The sequence below is a fragment of the Vespa crabro genome, chromosome 24, assembly GCF_910589235.1.
Source record: "Vespa crabro chromosome 24, iyVesCrab1.2, whole genome shotgun sequence".
Taxonomy (NCBI): domain Eukaryota; kingdom Metazoa; phylum Arthropoda; class Insecta; order Hymenoptera; family Vespidae; genus Vespa; species Vespa crabro.
The window spans coordinates 3,609,318-3,629,291 of record NC_060978.1 but is presented as its reverse complement, the minus strand read 5'-3'; the positions used below and the strand labels follow the sequence as shown (position 1 = coordinate 3,629,291).

General features: G+C 43.1%; 1 protein-coding gene across 5 annotated transcripts in view; it reads right to left on the bottom strand.

Annotated features, from left to right (window-relative positions):
* LOC124432246 (dystroglycan 1-like) overlaps positions 1–19,974 on the bottom strand; it is a 49,625-nt gene that overhangs the window by 22,399 nt on the left and 7,252 nt on the right. For 2 of the 5 annotated variants that reach the window (XM_046980991.1, XM_046980992.1), the window contains exon 1: positions 8,682–9,233. The exons of 1 other annotated variant lie outside the window; for it this stretch is intronic. The gene's annotated coding sequence lies outside the window, so the exon portion shown is untranslated. Of the gene's footprint in view, positions 1–8,681; positions 9,238–19,974 lie in introns of those variants that run through there. 2 more of the 5 variants (XM_046980986.1, XM_046980990.1) reach the window with 2 other exon arrangements.

Below are 19,974 nucleotides of genomic sequence, written 5' to 3'. Positions count from 1 at the left end.
TTACGCGAATTTCATTAACGCGACAAAATTTACTATAAATATTTATTCGATTTCGAGATTAGAACGAGTGCCTTACATTACTTTCCACTCTTTTATTCCATATTTCCATAACGTTTTCGATCATTCACGATGTTTCCGCGTACTTGTAGAAAGATACAGGATTGTTAAAGTTATTGGGAATTGTCAAAATGATTCTTACTCGATTTCGTACGATTTTCGACATGCAAAAGGATTTTCTAATTTGAGTTCGATGATGAAAGAAACGCGAAAGAGGAGTGGGACGAAGAAATGATACGTGGGCGGTTCCGCATGTGTTGCGCGCACCGCCTTGCTTTCTCGAAAGCCTCCTCTTGCTGCCACGAGCAAGAGAGAGAGAAAGAGAGGAAAAAATTGCGCCGGTCTTTCTCTCTGATGTTTGCAGTTGCAGTCAATTAAGGACGCTTCGCAGGTCGTCGCCGTCATCCTCGTCTGATTTCTCTGCCGAGTTTCTGCGTTCGATTGCAATTTACTCTTTTTCTTGTCCCGTACGATCATAGCTATCGTTCGAGTACATTGCTTTCCATTTTCCTATCTACCAATAGAACTTGAAAGTTGTCTTTCGAGACGAAGAAAAAGTCACGAATTTTGCGAGATGTAGAAAAACAGGATATCCCTCGGCAGACATGACGTTTAGCGCGATATCTATGCGTGAAGTCGAATTAGCTTTGCTCGGAAAAAAAAAAAAAAAAAAAAAAAAAAAAACAGTCGTTAGCTCGAACTTTTAACGAGCCTCTCGAAGCTCCAACAAAGAGAGAACTCTCTCGCGTTATTTCACCGAATAGGTTTTCAGACTACGTGTCTTTTTCTTTTTCGACGTATTTATCTCGTGAAAAACGTCGAACGCTTCCCGTTCAACGCTGTTATCGGGTTAGCTTCTAATGCAAGCGTCGTAAACACCAAGTTCCAGGTAGGAAATGATGGAACCATTTACCATACGATGTATAGTAAAAATGTAACTACTCTTTACTGCACAAGACACAAAGAGGGATTCGTATTTACTGGGGGAATTGAAAAATTCTCAACTGCGTTGCAGTCGAAAAGAACACACCGTATCTTCAGATTCAAACCCTCTGCTAACACAATGTACACCGAGAGCTCTCTCTCTCTCTCTCTACACATACATATATATACATATATACACACATATAGGGCTAATTGATCGACCACGAGTATTACGTTGCGCCGCACAGTGGTCGTCAATTTAGCGTTTTTCTCTCTGGACGAATTCATTAGATGTAGGAATTAGATAAATTTTGTGGAAATAAAAAAGGATACCATAGACTCTATCATAGTATTTTCTTTTTGTTTTTAACTCGGACATTGTCAAAGAAAAATTACCAACTTCGTCTGTCCGTATTTCACGGTTCCGTATAAGAGAAATTCAGAGCGTAGAAGGAAAGAAAAACTTGGTTCGTATGGTAACGTATGGTAACGTATCCATCTATTTAAGGTTCTATAATCGGATTTGATTCGAAGCGGTAAAGTTTAGACTCTGGAACGAGTCTCTCGCTACGCTCCTGATCGTTCGGCATCTCGTAAGAAGCATCTCGCCGCGACGCGTATATCCGTATATACGTGGGACGAAAGGATCGCGTAAAAGTGGGACGCGGTCGTCTTACGTGTTTGAAGAAGAGGACCATATATGCACCGACTGCAGAACCCTGCACGCTCGGAATACTCACGAAGAAGAAAATCCGGTGAAATTTTCAGGGAAGTCATGCCCCGCTCCGGCATGTCGATCGTAGGAAGAAACGTGACATTCTTGCCAAAGAATTGCCAATAAAAGAAAAAAAAAGAAAAAAAAAGAAAAAAGAAAGAAACAAAAAGATATGAGAAAAATATAATACATACATTTTTTCTTTTTTTTTTTTTCCCCCCCATAAAAGCAAACGAAGGGAGGATGCGTACGAATCGAAGAAACGTTTTATTTCCTCTTTACGTTTTCCATCATGAAATAGAGAACCCCCATTGGTGTGGGCTAGACGATAGTTTACCGCGGTGGAAGGATCGTGTTACAGAAGCCGTCGACCTAACTCCGCGTATAAAAAAGCCTTTCCATGTGTACGCGTGTGTGTGTGTGTGTGTGTGTGGGGAATAAAGCGCGAACGTGAAGCATCGACGTTGAAACAAAGGGTTGGAAATGAGACAGAGATTGGCGATCGATCGACCGCCGACTAATTACATAATTAACCTATCGCGCGCTGCATCGCTCGGATCAACTATGTGACACGTGCAACAAGTTTGCAATCAAATTTTTTAACCCATCATATATCGGCCTATTGCCGGAAATAAAAATAAAAATATTATTAAATGAATGCTATGCGTATTAATTGAATTACTTTATTATCATGTCGTCTTTCATGATTTTATGTCTAATGGAATAATTACTATGCCAGGAATATTAGGGCTAAATACGTACGAATGACTGTTTCAAAGTTGCTCAATGTGCTACGTAACGACACAGTCTATACTCGTTAGTACTTTATCTAGGTTGTCCCGAGAAGACACACTCACCGATATTCTTTATCTAATGACGAAGAACGAAATGAATCATTGAAACACTTTCTAACGAAAAACCGTACGAGACAAATAATGCTGGCGGTGGACTTTTCTCTTTATTCCTCGTTTCTTCGAACGAGACTTTGATTTATCAAAATGTGATAATGCAGTAAACCTATCGGAATCATTTCAAACTCGGTATCGGCGTTCACTCGGAAGAATTAAAATTAATATTATATCTTGACAATTTTCGATTCGATCTTTTTTCATCTTTACGTACGGCTCGAGGAAATTACTTAGCGCTAATACTTTTTCCAAAGCTAAAGTCCTTAAAAGAAACGGATTAATAGTATGCAAACCATAGGAGAGAAAGAAGAGGTCTTGCCGAGAGTATTTTAACGCCTACGAGCTAAGGTACGAATAGCTTTGTACGTGCGCGCGTGCGCATGCATGCATGCACGTGGAGAAGAAGCTTCGAGCGAGTACCGTTGTTCCCCTCTCGTATGTGCAAGCTTATGGCGCGCGCACCACCACACATACGCGCGTCTTCTAAGCTCATTCATAACTTCCTCAAAAGCGAAGAACGATGAACGCAACACGCGTTCGAGGCGGACACAATGGGCCTCTTTTGTTTCCAGCTGAATCGACGTTTGCTTTTCTTTTTCTTCTCTCGCGCTATAGGGCTTACCACCAGGTTCCTCGGGGGCGGCGGCTTAATCAACGCCATGAATTGCGACAGCCCCGGAGGCGTCTATTCCTTTTAAATATAAAATAAAAAAGAAAAAGAAAGATAATACAATAAAAATATTGAAAAACGATCTGGTCCTTTAACGGGCAACCAGAATCTTTAGGCAAGACTTGGTTTTATCTAATATCCAAGATGATACGAGGCCGAGCTCGTTAGAAGCTTTCCTACGAATCGAAAAAATCGACTTATCGAAAAGAAGGAGAGAGGAGTCCATCTTAGTTCGGTAATATCGAGGGAATGGTCATCGTTATCGGTCGACAACATCAAAACTGATAAGCTCATGATAGTGTATACAATGTATTGTATACATCGTTTGTTACGTTATTGCCTCGTATTCATTTTAAAGAATATATAGTTAAAATGTCCGAAAATTACGTACCAATTACGTACTTTTCCTACGTATCCTGCATATATGTCTCTATTTTTGTTAAGCGAAAGATACTATTTCGGGTGATTCGATAATCGAGAAACCATGGCTTAGTGGTTACCTCGGGTACTTGGCGCTGTTTCATCTCAAAGCGCACGAACGCGCCCAACGCGTCAGTTATTATACAAGAATCGTGGGCAGATCGTTCTTCGTGGTTGCAAAATTAAGGTATGCCGGTGTTGGAAATAAAATTTTATCGAGCCCTCGCGTGTAAGCTTCCAAAGTTACTTATTCGTATATAGCTTTTAACAGAGTCTATTTCTAACAGCCCTGTAGAAATGAAAAGCTTATCTCATTAACCACTGGCATTACCAATTTCGAAATCGTTTTCCATCGTTCAATTTGCGGAGAATCTCTTTCATAAAAGAGTACTCGCAGAACTATAAGCGCAACTATAAGTCGCACGGAGATACTCATTTTTAATGCGTAATTAACCACTCGACCGATCTTTCGTTATATTCCGCTCGGAATAAGATACGACTCGAAATATTCATGGGTGAATATCCCCGCGTTAAATCTCCGTAAATCTCCGTAAATCTCCGTAAATCTCGTGCGCCGTTTGAATTGCCACGGAAGCAAGTAGCGCGAATCGCGAATTGGATTTGATTTCGATCATTTTCGTGGCCCGGACATTTCTCATTCGAATCGAAGAACATTACATAGGGAGGAGTTGGATCATTGATATTCGTCGATAACGTATACCTCGCACCTGCCTACGTGCAAGTAAATGTCACGATTCCTACGTAGAACGTCCAATTTTCATTCGCACGTAAATTGGGAATACGCTCGACTGCCGGTTAATTAATACCGACCAAAATGCATCTCCCTGGCCTCGTGAGAAATTACACCCGCCCCTCACTCTCGCGTCGTCGTCGTACGTACACCGGGATCTGTCCGGGAGAAAAGGGGATGGAAGGAGAAAAGCGAGTAGCGGGTATAGGTCATAATTCAAAGCGACCTGGCAATTGTCTATTCCGAGGCGAAAAGATATTGGCGATAGCGTCGGTTTCTACGACCAAAAATATATTGCCGGGCTATGCAAAACCATCGGCTTTCTCTATTATTATCGTTATAAATAAAGACATTGCGGAGGCATAGAGCGGAATAGGTGCCGTCCGCGAAAATAATCGATGACTTTCACGGTAAATGTCACCGCCGATCAACGGACTACCTCCTCCTCTTACCCCGGCGTTGCGTAGGTTGCCTTTACTATACGAAGGAAAAGAATCGATATCGACTTACTAGGATAGGGGAACTAAGATAAAATCTGTTGGATGGTATTTCCGATTTCTATTAAAGCGCCTAAAGATCATGGCAAAGAAAAAAGATCATTCGGCCCGTTCGTCGTTACGATTGTCGCGCACGATTTAGTCACAGATACGTAAACTTCCCACGTAATAGCTAAATGTTAATCAAGCAGTAGACCTTTTTCGATAAGATTACGAAGATAAATGTTTCCTTTTTTTTTTCGCGTAAACAATGCACGACACGGAGTGTCCGATAAAACGATGCGATAGTAAGCTATCTCGCATAATAACCTATGAGGTAACGCGCGTATTATTATGTATACGATAAATAGTCATATGCTTCCAAGTTCATAAAATGGTAGGTCGCAAACATTAGGTTGAGCTCGACTCGATAGGTAAATGCCAGTAAAATGCCGTTAACCAGGACGACGGTCGAAAGTTGGAGAGAACGTGGTAAGCTCGGACAGAAATACGAACGTTGCTTTGAGCTAACGTACATATATATATACATATACATATATATATATATATATATATATATATATATATATGCATAAACTGCTGTAGGTAGGATTTTTGCAATAAAACTTTTAATACCGTTCCGGCCGACGTTTCAACGCGCTCGAATTAAAACTACTTAGACAAAAAGTTTTAGCGGCCAAGTTTTTCGATGAAACTCTTTAAAAACGAGCAAGAGGTAGAACGCGCCAGGATTAGAAAAACAAGACGGGTCTCCTTCCGAACCCAAATCTGTAGTCTAAATATAGATAAAGTTTTGTTCGAAATTTCATCAGGATCGTTATATTATAGACTTTCAGAGTGTTTCCAAAAAATAAAAAGTACTTTAAAACAAGAGTTATATTATTCCACGTTAATATTCAGACAAATCAATAACAATGATAATAATCGTTATGTAAGGCAACGAGACAAGATTGTGGCCCACCCTTGTAAAAGAGCGAACGGGAACGTTGTGGGACGCGTTTCCGAGGCCTACGCGATATCTATGAGCAAAATCGCGCACGCGAGAGAGAGAGACTCGTCGTGTAATTTCGTGCATTATTAGCATAGAGAGTACGAGAGTGTAGGTGGAAATGTTCCCACTGGATATTTCCCGTAGAATAGACGGTACACGCACGAGGTACGCACCTACGCACTTTGCGAAGGATCCAGAAACGATCCCGGAACGTTTCGATGAAAGGGAGAGAGAGAGAGAGAGATAGCTACCTCTGTCTATGTAGTAATGACTAGTAATAAACGGGCGTGAGAGTAAACGGTGTCCGTTCATTAGCGTTAATTGTTCTCGAGATAAGGCCGATTTTCGAGGGAAAACCATAGCGTTCGATCGGATGGATGGGTTTCCAGAGAAATATTTGCCTGTCATGTCGCTCGTCCCGTTTTTGCCTTACTAAAAGAAGGCAAAAATCAAGAAGAGACTAAAATCAAGTTTGAAAACGAAGCTAAAAGAAAAGTATGAGTATCGTTTAAACGGGATAATTCTATCGACTAATAATATTTCGTATAATAATATTTGGAAAACTCGTTTGCCGAAAGAAAATGTGTTATTACGTTTCGTTAATAAAGCCAGGGGATAAATGTATTCGCAAGAAAGGAGGAACAATCGGCGAGAGCCGATTCGCAGCGATAATTGAGCTCCAAAGTCGAGCCCGAAAGCATGGAGGAGCTTTTTTCCTTTTTTTGCCAAGCCGCGGACAAGAGGCAGCAACGTGCACATACACACCGTCGTCGCCGGCATTGTATGCCATCGGTCACTTTGAGAAAAGTTTGACAGCTGGCCGAGAGATGAGTACAGTGGATTTCTCTCTCTTCTTCCCAAACAAAGACTCCGATTTTAGCCGAAAATAAAAGCAAATTGCATCAGCTGCATCGGGACTCTCCTTCCTCTCTTCTTTTTCTCCTTCTTCGGGCTTCTCCCACTACGTCCTACGTTTCTTCGAAATCCAACCTTCTCTCGTCCTTTCATTCCTTCGAGGAATTCCACAACGTCCTTTTCAACGTTCTCCCTGGCTATAGCCTATGGGTGGTAACGATAGGTACGGCTACCGGACAACCGGATGGAAGGGAAAAACGAGACGCGAGAGAGCGACTTGAATTCCACGAGGCACGCACAAGTATCGCGCTTTAACATCAACCATCCTCCTCTTTTCTCTTGGATTCTCCGTTTCTCGCCTATCGGCGTTCTATCGCTCGGCCACCGTCAACGATTCAAGAAATTCCAAAGGGCGAAAGGGGAAGAAGGATACGACGACGACGACGACGACGACGACGACGACGACGAAGAAGAAGAAACTCTCTATTAAAGCACTTGTATAGATTTATTTTTTCTTAGTTACATCGAAGATAGAGAAAATAACTCGAGTGAGTGTGTCACGAGGATCGATCATCCAGATTGCTAAATGAACAATCTTGTCTCGTCCGTCACGTGCAATTAGATTCGGTACGCGTGATTCAAAGTTGAGTTAGATCGTCCTCGCCAGGAGAAGATATGGTAATGTAGTTTAGCCCGTTACCTTGGACCTCTTGTCTTCCTCGAGAGAAACGGTAATGCCAGTAACAACGTGACGCGCGTATATCTCCCAAAAGTTATGAACATCATTGAGAGAGCGTCGAGAACCAACGTCCATTCTGAATATGCATGAAGTTTTCTGAATAATGCGGAGAACGTAGAGAACTCGAACGTTAATCCACGTTGGACGCGGAACACTTCTCGAGAGCAATCAACGATCTTTGTCACCATCATCCACGACCGGACTCTTCTCTTCTCCTCCTATGGCATACAGAGAACTATTCGTCTTTGTAAAGGTAGAGCTGCACCACTTATGGTAATATTTCGTGCATCGTGCGACAGCATGCATAATGCAGCCTCGAGACTCCTCCGAAATTTATGCTCCGAATAACAGACCGACTAGCGTAACTCGTGCTCGTGAGAGAGAGAGAGAGAGAGAAGGGAAAACGGTCAACTTCTGTATCCTATGCAGTTCCTACGAGAAACATCTGCTACAAACTTGAAACAGCGACTATTATCCTCGCTCGTCGTGTAAACCATTCTGGATTTCATGAACATCGAAGTGTGTTTGGAGCGTCATCCAAGTGGCAACTAGAGATTCTTGAAAATGGTGTTACCGGCGCTGTCTAACATTTCGACAGAATACTTTACTACCAAAGTGCTACTTGAGAGACAGACAGAGAGAGAGAGAGAGAGAGCTAAAGACAATTTTTATCTCGTAACGCAACGGACAATCGATAGTACCATATTACACACGCACACACCCACTCCGTATGTATATATATATATTTTTTCATATTATATACAAATATCTCGACGAATAAACATCCTACTTTGATAACAAACGGATTAAAAATCATTACGCGTAACGAAAGAGCGAAGCTCACAGGTTTCTCTTGTCCTACGCACGCACGCAAGCAGGGTTGCGAAGCCAAGGGGTAGCTTACCCCTCCGTAAGATTCGCTTACGCGCAACAATTTACGTAACTCTTTGAATAGGATACTTTTGTGTTCCATCCAAAGACCATCCCTTTAAATACAATTACTAAGTACAATTACGGGAAAGATAGAAATAAAAAACTAAAGGAAGAAAAAAAAGAAAAGAGATGAAATAAAAAGGAGCAAGCTCCGTTTTCAAGGAAGATGAACTAAAGCGTATCCTAACCTCGGCTTGCCATTGAAGAAAGGGTTCACTCACCGTTGCCGAGATGTGCAGTGTATTCCGAGTAAGCCTGACTCCTCTTGGCAGACGTTAAAATCCAGCTGTATACGCGTCTCCGTCTTTCTCTATCCGTATCCTTCTATCCTTGTCCGCTTGCTTCCACAGTCCGTAAAGAGAACGAGAGAAAGAGAGAGAGAGAGAGGGAATGAAAAACGTACAATGTGTGCCGGCCGACGAGACGAGACACGCGCGCGCGCGCGCGCGCGAGCGAGCGAGCGAGAGAAAGAGAGAGAGAGAGACACGTAGTCTCCCACGAGAAACTGTAGGACGTAAAAAAAAAAGGGGGGAAAGAAAATAAAGTAAATTGCCACGACGTTACGACGCCGCGATGTCGATGAACGCGAACGACGGGCTACACGATCGTCGACGACGACGACGACGACGACGACGACGACGGCTGCTGCTGTTGCCGACTACCACACCGTTCTACTGGCGCTACCGCCAATCTACTGCTGCAACGATCGGCGGAGGCGCTGCCCGCGTACTGTGCCGAAGAACCAAACCAGTATGGCGCCCAACAGCCTTTTCTCCTTCGTCCCAACCTCACCTTCCCCCTCTATCGGACGCCCGGCCGGACTCCCCGCTGCCCGCCTCCCTCCGCCCCATAGCCCCGACCGATCCCACTTTGCGCCCTCTACGAGCGCACCCAACGAAGCTCTTTCTATCTTTCTCTCCGACGTATGTACGTGTTTGCTCTTCGTTCAACGCGCATACCGAGGAGTCTATCACTTTTTTCTTTCTCTCCCTCCCTCGCTAACCCATACAGCGAGTCTTTTTCTCTTTCTCAAGCTCCTTCTATATCTATAACGCTGCCGAGTGTTACCACCGTATATTCTTGTCCTTCTTCCGCTCTCCCTTCTGCTACCTTTCTCTTCCTCTTTCTAATGTTGCACGAAAGATGCGGCTTCGCTCGTCCATCTCTCTCTCCCCTTCCCCCCCCTCTCTCTCTCTCTCTGTCGGGCTTTCGCGGAACGACGTAGCACCACCCATCCTTGTCTGGCCTAACATAATTCTGTCTCATTTCTCAGGGGTTATCCGCCCTTGTCGTATTCCGCCGATCTTTCGACTCTCCGCGCATGCATCACTCCCCTCCAGGATACGCATCGTCTTAGAACAATACGTATCTCTTTTTATTATTCCATCTTTGTCGCTTATACCGGTTACCACCTCCCTCGCTCTCTCTCTCTCTCTCTCTCTCTCTCTATCGCTTCGCTCTACCAACGAACCATTGCATCTGCTTTTTTCTTCGCGAGCGCGCGTAGGAGCCACGAGTTCTGTTTTCTCTCTCTCTCTCTCTCTCTCTCTCTCTCTCTTCGTCCTCTCCGACAGCGTCGAGAAACGTCTTTGTTCTCGTTTGATGGCTGTGCGCTTACATCGTCCTCTCTCTCTCTCTCTTCCGCTTGCTTCGCAAAATAGCTCAGCAGTTTTCTACCCAGCCGGCGACGTAGACGTTAAATCGGCGAAAACTTTACGACAACGACGTAAAGCTCTTTCTCTCTCTCTCTTGTTGAGTTAAGAGCAAAAAGAAGATAGACCGTGGTTTTCGCGAGTTTGGTCGCGACACCGGCCCTAACGTGTTTAGTCCCCTCTTTTCATCTCAGTTCGAAGGGCTGTGTGCTCGCGTGAACGAAACACCGAATGAAAATTATAAATCGATCGTCGTTAATAACTCTCTGGACGGTGACGCGCGTCGTCGGAAAAAGAGCGGTCCTTGTTATTTTGTTTTTCACGGAAACAAATTGCTACCATTTCCGTACAAGACCGCTAGCGTTCCGTCGCTTTGCTATTTCACTTTTTGTCGTAAAGGAAAATTATTAGTCGGGCAAGGAAGGTACGAAGGTCGCGTGCATTCTCGCGATTACCGACGATTGCACGAATTGGAATATGTTAGGAACGATCGTTCACCAACGAAAAGTTTCTACATAATTAGCTACGAGGAGAAACGAAAAGAAAGGGACACATCTTTTCTACGTTATTACTTTCGTTATATAAAACAGGCAAAAAAGCAAAAGAAGAAGAAAAAATAAAAAAAGAAAGAAGAAAGAAAAAAACGCAGTTTTAGCAGACGAACGGAGTTGCTATGCTAAAAGTAGCTTCCGGAGCTGCGATCAATTTTGCTTCGTTCGTTTTCCTAACAATCTTCTATATATGCATTTTTATTTCGATCGTTCCCGAGGCTTTATCCGCTTACATTGCGGTCGGCTTTCGATCCGTCTTAAATAACGTAGACGCCTCGTTATCGTTTAATCATTTCGATAGAAATTCTCGTAAGGGACATTTCAAAGATTTAGCCAAAGTGATAGGCGAACGAACGAACGACGATCGATCGATCGATCGATCGATCGACCGATCGTCGTTCGTTCGAACGAAGAAAGTGCTACTTTAGATATTCGCCTTACGTTAATCCCATCGTTAGCTATCGTTAATAGATACTTATTAGTTCGTTAGGAGAACGTCGTTAATCGTCCATCACGGCCGATGATAAGATCGAGCGTTTTAAATTGCGATTACGTTTATCTATTTTTATCGATTTTTCCTAATGAAATATCTATCTACACCCGACTCTACACAAGTTCGAATCTCATTTTTTCACGTACGTAAGATTTTTGCCCGAAACGTAACATTTTTTTTTTTCTAAGAGTCGTTGCATCGGCAGATAGTTGCGCGCGGTTGCGATATAACATCTCGTCGAGAAGAATTCGAAATCGGAGTTAATAGAAAGAAACGGAGGCGAGAGGTAAAAAAGAGAGGGCTATACGCAGAAAGGGGATAGAGGCCGACTCGTTTGCGCGGTCCGCTCCCTTTTCATCTCCATGGTTGCGGACCTTCAGTGATACTCAACCTTGACAGATATATCTGCCCTCAAATAATTGCGTCGAATTCTTCCTGATCGAAGTGTGATCTTCGATAAATAGAACGATAGCCATTCGAACGAAGTTTCGAATCTATAAAGTTCAGTCCATGTCGGCTAACGGCCGAATTACCTTTCAACGAGATCACGTACTTACGTACTTGCATATGATTCATCGTATGTGCGTATTGCACCCGTACCGCCGACTGATACGAATTCTAAGAGAACGAAACTAACGAACGTCTATGGATTCTTAATTAGAGTAACGGAATTATTCCCGAGGAATGTCTGCGCGTCTACATACGTCTATATATTCTATATGTCTGTTCGAACTAATTTTATTTCCTCGAACGTCGATTCTCATGACGTTCTTCCCTCCTCGTTTCTAGTACCATCGAAACGTTGTTTCTGCTACGTCGCAGAGGCGGCAGAGGCAAGACAAAGAGACAGAGAGATAGATAGAGAGAGAGAGAGAGAGAGAGAGAGCGGGAGGAACTTTACGGTACGCGATCGCGTAAAAACGTCCTTTCAGTACTTTTTTTTGCACGTATCGAAGAAGCAAACCGCACGCGTCCTTTGTTCTTTAGGAAGAAATTCGTTCGCTCTATATCGCCAACTTCCCCTTTCTATAGAACCATATTACTCTCCCTACTGTCCCGGCCTAAATCTTTTCCCCTCTATTTCCTTCTGCTACCGTTTCTTCTACAATGTTTCTCTCTCTCTCTCTCTGCAAGCTCGGTCGATCGTTTAAAGAAAACAAAGAAAGAAATATAGAGCAGCGAAGAAGACGTATCGTATCTGGAAATATTTTCCTGAAATTTCTTTCCTTAAAGAAAACTTTCTATAGGCGCTACCAGAGCAGCTTCCAACTGGAATGAATTTCGTCCTCGTTGAATTCGTTTTGCCTTAAGCGTTTGCATTTTGGATAAAACTCGCGAGAAAAAAAAAATGATCGAAAGTAATCTTAGGCGATGAGAAAACTACTAAGCTAGCCGATGATAGGGAGAGAGAGCATACTAGCTACGACATGGGTAGCTTCTTTACGATTTCGCAAACGGAGAGTGCATTTCGCTGGGAATAGGAAAAAAGTCCTTTCTCGCTGATATTTCCCGGACGAACGAATCTCCGATGCCACGTCTTGAGAAAACTCAATTTCTTTCCTTTGAGAGAAAAATGGAAACGGTATAGAAATGATTTTTTACTTTGGTATTTCTCGAGACTCTGTCCTTATGTCTACCTCGACGTCGCGATACTACTGATTTGAATTGCATGGATAACGCGAACGTCTTTAACGTTTCAAAAGGAAAGAATTTCGATAATTTAATTGAGAACGATCGATGACGCTCGAGGAAGGTTTGCCATGGTATGAAGCTTTTCTCCGTCTTCCGTTGGCATCGCGATGCGCACATTCTCTCTAACTGGCAAAAAATTTAATTAGCTTCCTACCTACCATCCGTTACAATACCGCGGAGAAAACAATAAGTAAGTTTCCCTCGGCGCATACAATGTATAACATTTTCAGAGAGTTTTACGATATTCAACGGTGCGCGAAAGAAAAATTAATTATCCGACCCTTTTCGTACGGAGTTCCAACGACGAGTTCTTTTGTCACTGTCTTTAAATATTCTTTTACGTTTATTTCCACGTTATTGAAAAAATCGCTAATAAATTTTGTCAACCGGACCGGAATCGTAATTAATCATTGCTCCTTAATTTAACGGATAAACGATTAGAAATTCGTCGCCGTTGCGAAGGAGAATCATCGGTTCAATTTCGAACGGCTTTCCCGGGGAAGGAGACACGCCCATGACAAACGACGAATTTCGATTTCGATGGTCCGGACGGGCCGACAATTAAAGAAGATGCGTAGGTAGAGACGCGAGAACTAATCATCCTCACCATCGCTCACCAGACCGTATCGAGCCATACCCCTCCTCCTATCTTAATATATTTCTTTTCTAATCTAATTGATAACGATGGATAAAAAAATTTATCGTATCGTTAAAATAGATCGAACTTTAGATAGAAAAAAATTCACGTAACGCGAAAGTGGAAGGATAATGAAAAAGAAAAAATTCGCAATAAAGGAATCGCAATAGGTTAAACTACACACATATATATGCCTCTGTAGGAATGGCCGGTGTTATTGAATACATCAAAGGGAAATAGGCTCTTCTTGAGGGTGGCTTGGATCGACCTAATTTTCCGACCTAAAGGAGCTTTACGTCGGCTTTTATTTAACCATTCCCAACGATCTCTCGAACCTAACGAATCGTGTATCGACGACGAGTTCAAATACGAGAGTTCAAATCGATATCCATTAATCAACGTATCGTTAACTGCGATCCTTTCTGCGACAAATAATTTCATTGTCTTCCTGCGCGTTCCTAAATAAGAAAGGTGTCAAAGAGAATACATAAATCGTACGATTCTCGTGTACGTCGAAGGGAGAAAACGACGTAACCAATAGACGCTTCGTACGTCTGCCATCAAAGAACTCTTCTCTACCCCGTTTCTTTCGTTGTCTCCTTTTCTTCGCTCGTTCTTCGAGCGACATTCAAGGAAAAAGGAGCCCAACGAAAAAGCATATCTCTCCGATTCTATTATAATCCGTAAATAAACGTACTAATGCTTGTGCATTTATTTAAACGCGAGGAATACTTTTCTCCCACGCTGACCAATAACAACGTTTCTCTCTTTTCGCGTAAACTTCGCGATTTCAAGTACTCGTATATAATATTTATTTAAAGATTTCGCGGATAAAGACGCTTTCGAGATACGAGACATAGTTAACAAGACGAGCGAAACTATATGACGATATAAACGGAGATTTATTTTTCAAGGAGGAGGGGAGGAGGCGCGCGCGCGCGAGCCATCATCTCGAGTGATGATTCACCGACGATCTTGAAGAAGTTGCGTACATCGACGCATTTATCTCGCTAACTCTGTATAAATAACAATTTATTTTATCGGAAAGCTATCTCCGATATGGTCTATTATTCTGGCACGAGTTCTCCAAATATGAGAGGGCCCTATCGCGATACCTACCTGAGATCCAAACATCGACGGTCCTTTGCCAACTAGGGACACGTACTACGCCGAGGACGCGCAAGATTCACGTCTCGGCTGACTAATCTTGGTCCAGGGCCAACCTGCGCCAACCGTAGAGCCGCCTGTGCGTTCCGCGTGCGTTCGTACGTGAACGGACTCGCGACCCTCTTAAAGTTATTTATATCGGAATACGTTTGAGCCCTGTTCGAGATACCAAAGGAATTAACGAACACGAACGGTCGAACGCCATTGGTACGGACCGAGGATAACCAAAGCGAGTGTACACACAAACGTATACGAAATAATACGTTTGCGAAAAATAAATTAATTTCAGAGAAACGGTGCTATTGAAAGAAGCTTTTCTCTCTCTCTCTCTCTCTCTCTCTCTCTCTTCTAAGAACGCGAATTGGTATTAAGATGGCGAAGCGCGATTCGCCAATGGTTCACAAGTGCCGCGCGAAATGGGAATTAACGATTGTTGCGATTAAACGGGTTAATGAACGAAGGCACGCGATATCGCCACGTTTTACTTCGGTTATTAACCCTTCTTCTAATTAAAAAATAGCTTAGTCCGCTCTATCCGAAGGAAAGAATCTAAAGTAGAATCGCGTTCGATCTCGTCTTGCAAAAATTCTCGCTAGAGAAGAGGTATAGGAATGCGTTTAGTTGGAATAACGTCGATGAAGGAACGCGGACGCGCTCTCCGGATACATTAGGTCAAGTATCAGGGCGAAAAAAGGCACTCCTTGTGCATGCTTCGCGCGTAATTAAAAGAGGCTGCGCCTAGTTCCGATTGTTCGTCGTGCGCGAAGCGACGCCGCGGAGGGAGGAAAAGAGAGAATAGAGGGAGAGGGAGAGAGAGAGAGAGAGAGAGAGAGAGAGAGAGAGAAAAGAAAGAAAAAAAGGAGGAGTACACGTAGGTATCCGCGTACGTACACGTATATTTTATTATATATATTCCCGTTGGCCATGCACGTATTACGCCATTGTTCCCCGTAATGGTTGCTCGAAGAGAGCAGGATGTCAACGCTATTACGAATGCACGCGTATCCCAAGCATGAACATAATCCCAACACACAACATTAACCCACTTTTCTTTAATCGCAAAGGCAATCTGCGATCGTTCGAGTTCAACGTCTCGTTTCGAGCTGTTAGTACTTAATTGCATTTTCCTATCCTTCCCCGTATCCATCTCTTTTGCCCTCCCTACGAGCACTTTCATCTTCATTCTCATCTTTCTTACCACCACCGCCATCACGAAATTCACGACAACAGTTATTATCTATCTCGCGACTTTACGCTCCGAATTAATCTTTGCAACTTACGAGATGCGCAACTTATGTTACGCGTACGTACGTTACGAGATCTTTTTTGTCCTTTTTCCTCCTTCGACCAAGGACGATTTCCTTTGATCTCTCGGAGAAAAGTCTCGGAGAAAGATCCCGACGAGAATATTACGTACTCGCTCGCCGGCCGAACCTCGATTATCGTCGGAGATTCAAAACGTTCGATACTCGAGTCATTCTATATGCATATACAGCTCTACCTGCACATTACGTAGATATGTATGGACGCCTATAAACTTGAAGGTAAACTATCGAACTAAACGTTCTAACGCTCTGATCTCTGATCGCTAACTCGTCAACTACCAATTTCTATGCCGATTGTTTCTTCCTCGCAACGATGAATAGTTTCAACGATGAATTGGCTGCGTTGCTGCTCGAGACTTTTGTCGATATTCTATTCCACTATTGCTTCGAGCTGCGAGAAAGCCCATCATAGACACACATACATGTATATATATATATATATATATATATATATATGCGCGCGTATTAATATGTATTTGTCGATCGATTAATCGCATTAGCGTGACCAAACGATTATACCAACGATTCCACAATTACCGGTCGTACGTACGTACATACGTTCGTAGAGTTTACGCGTCGGATAGCAGTAAGCTTAGCAGAGCGAGCATAAAAGGAAGACGGGACAACGTTTGTTGGGTCGTTTTCGTTCTTGGACAAATGATCTCCCGTGGCGTTGGTACATCTAGCAAGTAAATTGTCTTCATCGGTATTCCGTGAACGGACAGTGCCGAGGGAGAGCCAATTATCCTTATTCATGCGATTCCATGCCACGGCATCTTTTGTCGCGCGATCTCGTATGCACCTGGAATGCCTCTCTCTTTCTCTCTCTCGCGCGCTCGAGAGGCGTCGATGCTGGAAATTAGCCTGCATGAGTCACGCAGCCCCATCCTATTTTCAAGTGCGTTTACGAAATCAATTGCGTGTGTCGGTTACATCCGGCACGACCATATAGACCTCCTAAATACCTTTTTCGCCACCTCCCCAAGCACACCTTTTCCTACCTCCTCCAATACAACGCGACATTCTTACCTACGACTTTTATCCGTCGTCATTTGCTCGTCGCTTTGACTTTTTCAACCATCAACGACTATTTTGACTCTTTGCTTTCTTTTCGTCTAATATTAATTTGATAAATGACCGATCGAACGATTCATCAGTCTAAAGATAATCCTAATAAAGGAAAAAGTGTTAAACTGTATATGAGCCGAATATATGAGGCGGTAACGTTCGAATAATTGGATCCGTGTAGGCTAGGCGTCTTCGAGACGCCTCGAAGACGCCTGAAAGACGCCTCGGCGAGAGAGAAGGCAGCCCACTCTGCTCGATCAATTTATTTCCTCTCGCGAAGAGGCTCGCGATGATTAAACTCTGATATCGCTTTCAAACAACAACGACGACGACGACGACGACGACGACGACGACGACGACAAACAAATGGAAGCTTTTGGCTGCCATTGAATTTGATTTTTGCGTCTGTGACAACAATGAAGCCACGTCGAAAGCTATGCTTTGGAAGAAAGAAAAAAAAGAAATCTTTTTCCTTCGTACAAGAGATTTTTCATGATAACACGCTTATCACGGTGTTCCTGTGTACATTTCTATGCTCGAGCGTCGGCATAAATCGTGTCGACGTTCTTAGAACGTTCTGCCACTTGAGAGCGGTCTCGTTAGATCCGAGATGTAATCCGGTATAACGTACGAGATAAGTGTCCTCCTTTTTTTCTTTTTCGAACCCGAAGAAATAGCACTTGACGATCGAGAAACCGCGTGAGGATCGTTTCAAGAAGGTCGCAAGAACGGCTCGTTAATAGATATGCCTCTTTAATATATTAGAAAAAAAAAGAAGAAAAAAAAGCATGAAAGGACGATAAAGTTTTTAATCGATTTCTTCGTAAAAGGAAAATGAATTTTGGATCGGTAACCAAGGCAAATGCCTGTTGCAAAGGAAGGCACTGCAGAGTCGACTCCCTGCGCGATCGCGACCACCCATTGCCATTTGCTACCGCTAGGAAGGAAAGCTCGCTAAAAATAGGGGCCCTGCCGACCGTGTACGCCTCGCTCGCAAAACCGAATGGAGAAACCAAGAAACTCTGTTCCTCCTGCAACGTATCGTTGCAGCAAGCGTCTTTTCTTCGAAAATGAACCTTCTTCGATATAGGTAGTACTCGTCTACGAAAGACTTCCTTCTCTTCCGTCGACGTGTGTTTATTTATATATGCATAGGCACGCATGCACGTATAAGCATGCGGCCAATAAGCAGGAGGCACATAAAACGTAGCACACTCTCGATCGAGAGTTTAAATCGCTAGGAAAAAGCATTGAAATCGTCGATTTCGTGACGCAACGATCGAACGAATTTACCTAAGATGCAACACCCGAGACTTTTCGATTGCTATCTATCAAGACCGGATAGATATATATCTACGACTTAGGAAGGAGTTAAAGTGAATTTTTCGGCGAGTGGTAAAAGACGCGTAGAAAATTATTGACGCGTTACGAAAATACACGTAGTCGAGTCGCGTCTCGAATTTGAAAACGGCCGTCCAAATTCGAAACTTTCAAATATAGGAGCAATAGTTGGAGCAACGTTTATACGATTATTCTTCATAATTACAACTTTGATAATTGAGATATACTAATCGATAACGAGAAGAGCGATTCGTTTGTCCTCGGATTTTCCCCTCTTCGTCGTTAGCCGAAGCATCGTTGTTATCAGGGATTGTTTTATAAAGCGGTCATTTTCAAATACCATGCGAATAATAATAAGCAAGAGTTAACGAGCCGTTCCCGTGTCGTTGTTAATGACCGCACTAATTTAGCGGTTACGCGTGGATCGATCGAGAAATTCAGGCGCGATATGAAATAACCTTCTTCGATGGCACAACGGTTATTGTTTAACTAATACAGAATATGAACCATCGTTAATCAAATTACCTATTATTTTATCCGATATTCGTTCGATCGAATCGCGTCTCGTTAGAATCCTCTCTGTTCCTCTTGGATTATAAATTACGATCGCTATCGATAGGAGGAAGCGTCAAATCTTTCCCCGAGACGTCAATGAATCCTAATCGATTCTAATATTTTAACGGCGTCGCTAGCGCGTTGCCCTATTAAATTCTTGACATTTCTGCCGTTACGAATTATCCTTTATATATATATATATATATATATATATATATTCGTACCCATTCTCGAATATATTACGAGTTATAAACTTTCCAACGTACTCGATCGAACGAGTAGCTACGGATTAAATATAGATGAATATGCATAAATATGAATTTGTCCGTATGCGACTAGGTTGACGCGACGTTAAACAATGTTTCTGCGACGAGGCCAAAATGAAAGCGGTGCGAAATCCGGACCGCGCGAGTTGGTAGGCGAGGCGAGATAAATCAGGAAGAACGCGTCATCCTAATGTAATGATATCGCTCGTATCTCGGACACCTCCGGATGATATTCGATTTGAGCTTTCGCGAGCGAGAAGCTGCGAGAAGCCGAGAAGAGGTGGCCATTCACCCCGGCAGTCTCAGAATAACTGCATACCTATTTGCCCGGGGTAAAGCAGTCAGTGGTGCACACGCAAAATTATTTCCCTAGGAACCTCCCTGAAATCGCGAACGCCGAACTCGCGCTGTACGATTTTCTTAGAAATATCATCCTTTATCCTCGCCAAACGGCCGACAACTATCGCATATATCGATTAACTAGTCATTATTATATAGACGAAAACTTGCTCGAGGCGTCGTATATATCGTATATATCGTATATATATATATATATATATATATACACGTGTGCATCTGAATTCGTCGAGTACTAGGATAAAGTCGCTCTACGCTAGGCATTGGAAAGGATGACACTGGCAAAGTTGAAAGTCACTGTCAGTTCGAGTAGACATTATTTGTGATACATTGAAAAGGAACGAACCAAGTCGAGACGGCGTGGAATTTCCGGGTTGCGTTTGAGCTAACGCAGGGCTCTTTTCGAAAAA